Raw genomic sequence first — 10,667 nt, forward strand, 5'->3', positions numbered from 1 at the left:
TAGACTTAATGAAATGACTACTGCATGGTTTGCAGCACCAACGTTTATCAGCTTGATGCAGGTGATCTGCTTCCAAATTGGGACTACTACTGTAAAGACACTAACGTCTCACTGTCAGATACAGAGTAATGGACAACAATTTGAGTGACAAATCCTTGGCTTGTCATCTCATGTGCTGTCCTGCCTTCCCAGATGACAGCATATGGTATTTTGCTTAAAAAAAAAAAAAAAAAAGGTACAACAGCAACGACTGTAGAAGTGCTCATTAGGAGCAAGGGGATGCAGTGACAATGCAGACGCCTTTCTGTGTAATTTGTCATTTCCATGAACAAAATATTGATACATTTGTTAAAAAAAAAAAAACTTATATTGAAGAACAAAGATATGTGGACTTTTTTGCAATGAAAGGCTTTCACACTCACAAAAACAAGATTGTTACGCTTTCATAATTTAACATTTTGCCTTGCATTTCTTCTTTCTGCCTTCATCTTGCACATCGCGTGCAACACGGCGCAGCATCACTGTGGTGAACGCCCACCGCCTCAGCAGCAGCCTCAATCTCAGTCACTAACGAGAGGCTTTTCACCTGCGGTGCAAACGCATATTGCACATTCATCCTAATGAAGCAGGATACAAGCACACTTGCTAGAAAAGGAGGCAAAAGCCCACTCAGAGGTCTGTTTGGAATCGTCTCGTGTTCACATTATTTGCGTGGAAGGACACAAAACATGTTTCTTTTTGTGCAAGGACACATTTTGGGTTTACAAAAAATTGTCTGCCTAGTAATGGTACCGTTTTTTTAGACGGCGGTAATAACTGATGGGACGCCGTAAAGATATGAAAGTGCATAAAAGACCCTCAAACTATTTGGGATTCACACAGTCACCCGCCTGCAAGCTTGAAAACTGCACAAAACTGTTAAAGAAAGCGATGAGAAGGGATGTCGATGCAGATTGTATGTGACAGACCCTGACTTAAGGGGAAGAAAATCATCATTTTCATTGCTTTTCCTCCCACTGTCGTTTTTCCTTGACCGGCAAAAACTGATATGACAATCGGATTTTGAATCAGCCCATATTTCCTGGGAAGAAGGAAGGTGGGGGGGGATTGTAGCGGTGAATGACTCTCGAGCGCAAAATGAGGAGAGGAGAATCTACACTGAAGTGAGCGTGTCTGAAAGTGCAGCATGTCGGAAGCATGTGGAATGATGGTCGGCAGGATTCATCTTGTGAGTGGCGGATAAAAGCAATGAAAAGATGTGGCAGTGGAGACGAGCGAGAGACGAGATTGGAGTGTGACGGAATAGCGTGAAGCACATCGAGCAAAATATCTTGAAATCATCATCCTCAAGGCCGTGCGGCGCCATCGCATAGTAGTTGCTCGTTTATTTGCAGTGCATTGTGTACAGGAAAGTAAATTCCTCCTGACAATGTTGCTCCGAGCGTCATATTTCAGCCACTTATTTCCATGTGTTGAAGAGCTATGAAGGAGACATCCCACAACTCTTGTGATCTATTTGTTGGATGTTTGTGTTGCCTTTTAGTTTCACTCAACTCACACGTCACCCACTGGTTTACTCTGCAGAGTAAAACTGCGTCCCTGTTCCGTCACATCCCTTGAATCTTCCTATCCACCCATGGTGAGGGCATAAAACAAGGTGCTGACCAAAATGAATGGTTTCTCTGCCCATTCTCTCCAGGCTGACCATGTAAAGGATAGACGCAGAGTCAAAGACTGCAAATGAAAATTAGATAAGGTAGAGCGAATGACTATCCGTTCAATTATGGGCTGTAACATGGCGCTGGGAGCATTGTAAACAGACAAGAGGGAGCTATTTCCTCATTTTGCAGACGTAATATACATCACTGCATGGCAGAAAAAGATGAAATATATAAAAAAAGCTCTATGTAGATTGAAGTTGAATGTAAACATAAAAACACAAATGCTAGCGCTACTGACCTCAGTTGGCATTCGCCATTGAATTTTTAATATTTCCAAAACTTTGCCTTCCTTCTATCAGACTTCAAAATTATAATCATAGAATAAGTAAGAGAATTATGACACTTGCAGTGTTACAGATTACAAGTCAAAGTGATACATCCAGAATAGTATGTAGTGCAAATGTGCATGGGTGCAAATGCCGGTAGTAGTGGTTAATACTATAAATGTGGACAAATAAAGTAATGCATACAGGTCATCTTGTGGGGATGCGGGTGTGTGTTAATTGTTCAATACTGGGGGAAGAAATTATTTTTTTGTGTCTGGTTGTTTTGGTGAACAGTGCTTTGTATAGCCTACCTACCTGGCTGGTCCCAATGGTTTACTCTGATTGTCTGTTACAGTCTTCTCTTGTCCAGTGTGATAGCAGAGCCAAGCCAAACTTTAATATGGGGGTGCAAAGAACAAACTGTATTATTGCATTGTAGAAGGTTGTTAGCAGTTTCTTAGGCCGGTGGAAAGTCTTTTGGGGTGGGGGTGGGTGTGAGGTCCACTGTCATCTCCACAGTATTGAGCGGATTCAGTTCTAGGTTGTTCTGACCACACCAGGAGAACAGCTGCTTTGCATTTACAGTAAACCTTTCCTGGGTCGTGGGTCTGAGACCCAGGGTCCCCTGCCCGCCTGTGCTTTGGGCGCCCTGCCCATGCACAGCCTCGCTGGTGCGGCGCCGTACCCTAGTGCCTATCTGTCAGTGGCAGGCTGGGTGTTGGGGGGCATGTCTCAGTGCCGGTGGCTCTCTGGTGATGGAGGCCCATGCTGGCCGTGTGAAGCTGGGCATCCTGGTGAAGGGAAGCAGTCCCCCGCCTTTCACACATTTTCAGTGACAAATATATACTTATGTGTATATACATGCAATTATTGTAAATATGGACACACTTGCATGCACATATACACACATGCATACACAAAAATGCATACATACAGCACGTGTACAACCCCACATAAGTCACTGATTATCTATTGTCATGTTATTTTCATTATAATGAAATATAATGACATAGATACTTTAATTACTTTATTATTTCTTTAATACTTTATTAATCTCCAAGAGAATTTCACACCAAGAGAATAAGATTACTAAATTATGTTATTATTGTTGCGGTTATTATTTTTATTACTACTCCTTTGAATAAGTTACTGTCTCATTACAGTATTATCACTGTCGCTATTATCTTGTTATTAGTATTGTAGGTGGACACTATGGTTATCATAGGCGTTTGCTGATGTAGTAATGACAAATGCGGCTGTAGTGCTGTGTTGTGTTGCTGTTATTGTTGTCATCGTCGTCTCTCGCTGTACCACCACCACGCCCCAAGCTCCTGGGGAGGCCCCCACACTACCCTCTCAGTTCCTTTTCTCTTCTTCTCCTCTATCCCTTCCAGCTTTGGTCCGACCCCTCCAAATACGCATGACAATAAAACATCAAAGTCAAATACCAACTACAGGAGAAGAGTATCTTACAGTTTACCCAGGCAGAGTAAATCTGTTTAGCATGTATGGGCATCTAGATCGACAATAGTATTTGCCATATTGGCTGGACAGGACAAGTATAAAAATAAATAAATAAATACAAATAAAAAAACATTTAGTTTCCTGTCAAGGGGTGGCACACAGACACATGACAGTATGCAAATCTCCAGGCAAGCAATGCAGGAGAGAGGGCATCAGTCATTTATCTGCATGCAGGTTCTTGAAGGTTCCTGACTGATTGGAGGAAATCATTGCAAAGCTCTGATGAACATGACTGAGGCTACATTTATTTTTTAAGAAAAACGGATAAGGATGAAAAGAAGAAATAAAAGACATAAAAGGCGCATTTGTGTGACAACTCAAGGATTAAATAAACTGTGTTCCACTTAGCCTGGTGAGGAATCTATATTTGAAACAGCAATTTCACCCTCTTAAATGTAAACATGATTCTTTGCTTTGAGTCACACACAGCAAAACACACAATCGGGTTAGCAGAACTAATCAAAAACTCCTACAGTACAAAGTTTGGAGAGGAGGGAAGGTGTCAAACTGTATAATCAGTATTCATTGTCTGCATTGTCACTTTCAAAGCAAGTTTTTGCACCTTTCCTTCCTGTCCGCTTCCTCTTTCGTCTCCTCTTCCAACCTTCATCCCCCTTTTCTGCCGCTCCCTCATCATTTTCATTCGTCTTGCCTTGCAAAGTTGCACCGACACTTCATTTGCAACACCATCCGCAGGCCAGAGGGCTGGGTATGCTACGGAATGTGAAGTAATCCCATACGCTTGATTCCATCAAGCCTCTTTCTCACCCGGGTTTTGAACACCTCAATCAAACCTCCCCTCAAGGTCGCCTTTGTAGCGTGCTCGGCGGATGAATCCCCTGTCCATGTGCAGTGTATGTGCTTTGAACCGCAGACACCACCCGGAGAAAGATGTGATTTTTGCTTCATTCTTTGTGAGGATGTCTGGGCTTTTAGCCCTTTATAAGGCTGCTCAGATCAACACTGCAGCCGGCAAGGTCACTTAATCCCAATCTCCAAACCGGAGAAGCAACTTAACACATTTTTTAAAAATGAGGAAAATTTAATGGTCTCAAACATCACTTCATCACTGCCCGTCTCGCTTTGTGTATCGTTGTCACCACAAGAACATTCCGAAGTCTTCCATTATAGCACAGCCTGTCAGCAGCAGACGGGGAGGTCGATGATAGCGGAGGGCAGAGGATGGCGTTATGAATGGTCTGCTGGACGCGCTGTTCAATTTACAGCGGTCCGAGAGTGAGAGGCAAAAAGGGGATGGGAGCTCCCTCGTCATGTTCAATGCCTCATGTGCTGAATATCAACTGGAGCGCTGAATGGATACACGGAGCGTGTGCAAGGCACTCTTATCACAGACGTCTCCGTATCTCGCTTCCTTTCATCACAGCTATATGTTTTTTTCCTTTCCCTGTGCTGCTCATCAATAGCAAGGGACCGCTCCCTCGCCTCATTTTCTTCCACTCGGAATGTGCTAGGCAACATACATCATTGGACATCGACTTTACGCTTGAGCTGCGACGGCATTTGCACTAATATTGGCGTACCATCCGGTTTGCAAGAGGTATGAAATAATCTCATCTAGACAATTTGACAATTTGTCAAATCAACTGAGGTAGAAAGACACTTCCTGTAGCCAGCAAAGCAAACAGTAAATGAGTGATGATGGAAGCAATTTATACATTCTTTTCAATGGATCTTCACAGGATAAGCAAGGACTAGTCCCATGGCAAACACTGCTTTGAACTTGATACCACTCTGCCTTTATTCCACTGTAGCCCCTTTACATACGTCAGTCAGCCATTTAGATTAGATGACATGAAAAATTTTATCCCTCTGCACCATGTAGGCCCAGTCTAATTACATGCACTGAAGATCAGTTGGATGCCTCAAGCCACAATCCCCAGGAGGTCGTTCCTCACCCATCATCTCCGCCTCCATCTGTGTATGCTGCAGTTTTCAATTCCGTTTCTGCAAGGCTACCCTTATCCATCCCATGGCTCCGCCCTACATGACAAAAATTCTATTAATTAGTATGAGGCTCATCCTGAGATTTAGCCAACGCCAATTTGAATGTCAGAAATGGGTCCAATCCCAGCAGGCATCGCAGGTATAGCTTTGTGATTCTCTTTGCTAACGGGTGGTGTTATTAGAGAGCAGCGAGGTGTGTGAAGGGTGTGTGTGTGTGGGGTGGGGGGGAATGAAGCGATCCAGAATACATGTTGGTCCGGTGGGACACCGGGAATGTAAGAATCAATGAAAGCAATCACAATGTACAATTGAATTTGTTGGGAACTGCATAAAAGACGGAAAAAAGGGGACTCGATGGATTACAAAGAGGTGAGGCCATCGTCTTGTTGGAAGAAGTGCAGAAGAATTCCCGCAGTGGTATAGCAGACATGGATATGGCAGCAAGTATCATTGATTTCAAGACATCCCGCTATGCATGAAACAGTTGAGGTCACCTGGAGTTTAAAAGGGAGCACAGCATAGGTGGCCAACTTTGTGAATAGAAAACTTGAATCATTGATCGTGTTCGCCTTTATGTCCTGTTTACATTCTATGTGCTCATCCCAGGCGTCCCACACAGCTCCAAAATGTCCCACACTCCATCCATCAATCAGCCTAAAGAAATGATTTGTCTAAAAATGAGCAACCTAATCAATACATCTCTCTTAGTCATCTCCAAGAGTGCTCAAGGTTACATTTGCATGCCCATTATCATTTTAGAAAATGATTGAATGCTTTGACATGGATGCATGGAACATTAAAAGTCACTCTCAGGAGGCTCTGTGGAACAACTTGTGTGTCCTGCTTGTCATCGCGCTGAATGGAAATGATGTTCGTGACCGGTGTCAGTTATTATGCTCAACACCAGCAGCATAACCAAAACCATCGCTGTAATATGGAATGTGATAAATACTGGTGTGTATCACAAACACACAACGTGTCGTTTCAAAAGCAGGTCTGGTGATGCTTTCTGTCAACACGAGGGAGATGACTGCTTTTCCTGCGATTGGTTTCATTTACACAGTCGTCCCCTTGCACGGCAAATTGTTGCCAAGAATGGGGGCGGGAAGACGCTCTCTTTGCCGAAGCTAATTTTCCACTCCAGGAAGCTGTCTGCAAAATAATAAGCTACGGTTTGTTATGCGAAAATGATGATCTCCCTCAAAGCCCCCGCCCGGAGCCCAGCAATGGCACGATGTCAATGTCCCCGCTCCATTGCCATGCTTTTGCCACAAGAATACTTGTTAGCTAGGAGGCCTGTCACTAGCATTTGCCATTGCCTGGTGAGGAGGTTGTCATAATAACATAAATATAAACAAATACACAACATGTTGGCATTTGTGCTATCAGGCCATTGTCAAGTCCTCCGAAAAGTGTTTTGTTCCTGTCTTTTTGAATGCAGATGAGTGTGGTGTTCAACTACTAAACAAAGCTATATATATATATATATGATGGCGGCTTTCTAAATATGGGTTTTAACATTATTAGAGCCCTGTCACCCCGACAGTCACTTTTACACTCTTACTCTTATTCTTTGTTTACATTTTCTTTGTTTACATCACATTGCACAAGCTACGGGATCACTGCAGGGCCATAACAGACGGCCGCCGCTAGCATAGCAAGCTACCGAGCTAACTAGTTAGCCTCTCCAATTTACTTGTTCGAAACTTTAAGTGTAAGCAAAGTCATGTCTTATAACATTACTGACGCCTCATGACCAGAATGCTATACACTGGGTTCTCTACTTACAAACATCCAACTTGTGAACGTTCGGAGATACGAACGCAAGCTGACTGGTCTATATTTTCATGTATTTTGCCTTGTAGTAACTCCATTTTTATACTGCTACATGCTTGACCAGTAGAGGGCACTGTGACACTGCTAATGGGACCAAGAGGAAGGCTAAGTTGTAGTTGTATGATACAACCCAGCAGAGCTGGTAAATAAAGTTATAAAGAGTTGTTACTACGCCTGCTTATTCTACACCACCTACAGAACACAACCTCTTTTAGAAGAGTCTAACGACGACGACGACTTGTCCTTTTTTCAATAACTACTCCACCACCACCACCAACGACATATGCTCGCCCACTCCTCTTTAAAACTAAATAACATTTATCTTTACGGATTATTATATCATTTTTATTATTATTGTATATTTTCATTAATTATCCTTGTTTAATATTACTACTACATCCAAACTCATATTTACATACATACGCATATACTGTATATGTATACATGTACCTGTAGTACCTATATAATTGGTCAATTACCTTTTGTTCGACTTATGAACAAATCGACTTGCGAACGGTCGTCTGGAACCAATTGTGTTCGTAAGTTGGGAACCTAGTGTATATATAATATGTAATATTTTCTGACTAATAATAGGCCATAGTCAACCAAGAAACAGCAATCATTTATTATTTTTTAAATATAAATTATCATTTCTATTTTTTACAATATTTCAGTATTATTGCTCTTTTGTTTAAATTATTTTGTTTTAAAATGTAATGCAAGTACAGCGCATTAGACGCATACATGCTCTGTTTGCACGTGTGCCCACTCACTCAATTCAGTTGTAATACACACTGATACCTGATGGCCAATATTGCATGGGAGGTGAATTGGTGAGGCTACTAAAAATATAACACTGGGATCTACATGCACGAACCACCACATATGACTGACTCCGGTGCGGAGAGGTCAGGCCATGAATAGCTGTGTACTGCTACAATGAGTTTTTAACTACCAAGCACACACTATAAGCAAATCTTATATTATGTTCCCATGTACCAACAAAGTCACATGACACTGTTAAAGACAAGTCCTTATACATTTGAACATTTCATTAATATGGATTTTAAGGTTCAAGTTGTGGTACGATATGTTGGCTGTTGGAGTTCTTTTATATTCCACAAGGAAACTTTGTGTACTCACTGTTCCTCCAGAGATGCAGTTAGTTCGTACCCTCTGTCGAGCACTTAGCTGAGCAATGGCGGGCGTTCTCATGTGGTCCACGTGCAGCGGTAAGCCTCTTGTTGAAGTCCTGAGTGCTTCACTGTCTTCACGGGTGCAGCAATGTCCGCTACCAACAGAATTAAACCTTCATAAACGTCCTGTCTTACCCCTAACTGTTCATACATTTGTACCGCCATTGCTTGTACTCACTCAGAAGCTTGTTAGAAAAGCCCTCTCCCACAAACGCACGTTGCTCTCCCGTTGTGCGAAGCAAAAGCTAATCTGCTAACACAGTTCACATGCGGTGCTACTGCTTTAACAATACTAAATGGCATTAATGTTGCACACACAACTCACTCACGTTGTTCAGGTAGGTCCACAAACTCTTTCATCCACCGGTAGCTAACTTAGCTGAGCTATAAAAACTTATTTACTGCACAAAATGTTTCCAACACGTCACGTCGACCTTTCAACTAATAATATGCGGATCGATACTGAAATATCGATTCTTATATCGATACCAGCTCCTCATGCTCAAAAATCGATTCTCAAATCAAAATATCAATACTTTTGGTACTTAAGTCATTTGAGGGAATGTTTGTCTGAAACGTTCGTCTGTTGAAAGGATGCCCGATCATAAACAGAGCCATGTGTGAATTGTGAATAAAGGTTTAATTCTTATAGTAGTTCTTAATAATGAATAATTTATTGGAATGTTTTTTATTATTTTACTTATTTTCTTTTTTGTTATTAAAATACCATTTTCTCATATTTTATATGATTCTTTCCCCCCTCCTCTTTTTTTCTGTTGTTGCTTGGCTATATTGTAAATCACCTTGCTAGCTCAATATACTTCAGGGTTTAAAATAAATAAATAACTTAATTAGGAAATTATTACTTTATTTAAATTATTAGTTTAATTTAAGTATTAATTATTTATTGTCTTGTATTGTTTATGCTATCATATAAAATACACTCCTTTTTAAAATTTACCAGACTCATTAGGTGAATTTGCACAATGTATCGGTATCGGAACGGTATCGCCGATACCAGCCTGAATTTGACTCAGTATCAAATCGTAAACTAAATCAGCGGTATCTGGCACATCACTACTCTCAGCTCCCGTTTCTGGCTTCAACACGTCACTTACGCTCGTCTTCTTCTTAAGCCCACCCAATATGAACCCGATTGGCTAACAATTATTAACTAACTTGTCTCTGATTAGCTGTAACTGCACATTGACACCTGGCTAAACAAATGCACAAGAACGCATTGCTGAGACGTTCAGGGTGCGCTTCAACCTGGGAATTTTCTGTATCAACTTTTCGACACAGTATTAGTACAGTATTATTAATTTCTCATTTAGTATTGATTAACTTGACAATATAAACAATAAACTAATACAAGAAGGTGCTACACTCGAAATGTCACTTTCTAAATGAGTCTTGCATAAATTAACAAGTTTAAATGAATGATTCCACTAAATCGCAGCTGGAATATGTCAATGACAAACAGCCACAACCAATCTAAACCCACTCTATCCAGAGGAAAATTTAATTAGCCAGTGCAAGCATTGTTTAATATGCAACACGTGCATTTCCATCTATTTCCCTGATTTGGTTATTAGCTGGGGCATTTAGCGTTGCACAATGGCGCATGCTATCCAGCATATAGCTTTTCCTCATCGACTATTGAGTCCGTGAGTGGCCCTCTGCTGGAAATTAATTAGTGGAGCTGACTTAACATGCAGCTATTGAGAGAGACAATAAGCAGAGGTTTTCCACTCACTCGGTTTTGGACACGTGATACGAGTCTGTGAGGGAATTTGAACAAAAACACAAGACAATGAAAGAAGAAAACATTATGTAATTAAATGTGATGATCGTAATGCAGCACATCAGTCTAATTGTCCCTTCTAATTACTGATAATCTATTTAGAAATCATATTGATTGTGTGGCGTATGACTCACTCTCACTTCTCTGTTTAGCTATTCAAAAGAAGGTTAAAAGGTCATGGCTTTTAAACCTCAGGCTATTATCTTAGCGCCCATAAACACCCTCCTCCAAACACATACACGCACACAAACACACAAACTGCCCAAGCTGTTTTTCATGGGGGCAACTTTATCATTTCCCTGTTCAATAATCCATCAACATTTACATTCCATTAATCATCCTGCTGTCTGAGTCA

At 41.3% G+C, this 10,667-nt stretch overlaps 1 long non-coding RNA gene across 1 annotated transcript; it reads right to left on the reverse strand.

The window, feature by feature from the left end:
* Positions 1-1,100: 1,100 nt before the first annotated feature.
* On the reverse strand, positions 1,101-8,961 carry LOC129168019 (uncharacterized). Its single transcript, XR_008566207.1, has 4 exons — positions 8,838-8,961; positions 8,687-8,758; positions 8,456-8,603; positions 1,101-2,778 (listed from the first exon to the last, which is right to left on the reverse strand). It is a non-coding gene; the product is annotated as an uncharacterized LOC129168019 (long non-coding RNA).
* Positions 8,962-10,667: the final 1,706 nt, after the last annotated feature.

This window comes from Dunckerocampus dactyliophorus, chromosome 15 (genome assembly GCF_027744805.1).
Source record: "Dunckerocampus dactyliophorus isolate RoL2022-P2 chromosome 15, RoL_Ddac_1.1, whole genome shotgun sequence".
In the NCBI taxonomy this organism is placed as follows: Eukaryota; Metazoa; Chordata; class Actinopteri; order Syngnathiformes; family Syngnathidae; genus Dunckerocampus; species Dunckerocampus dactyliophorus.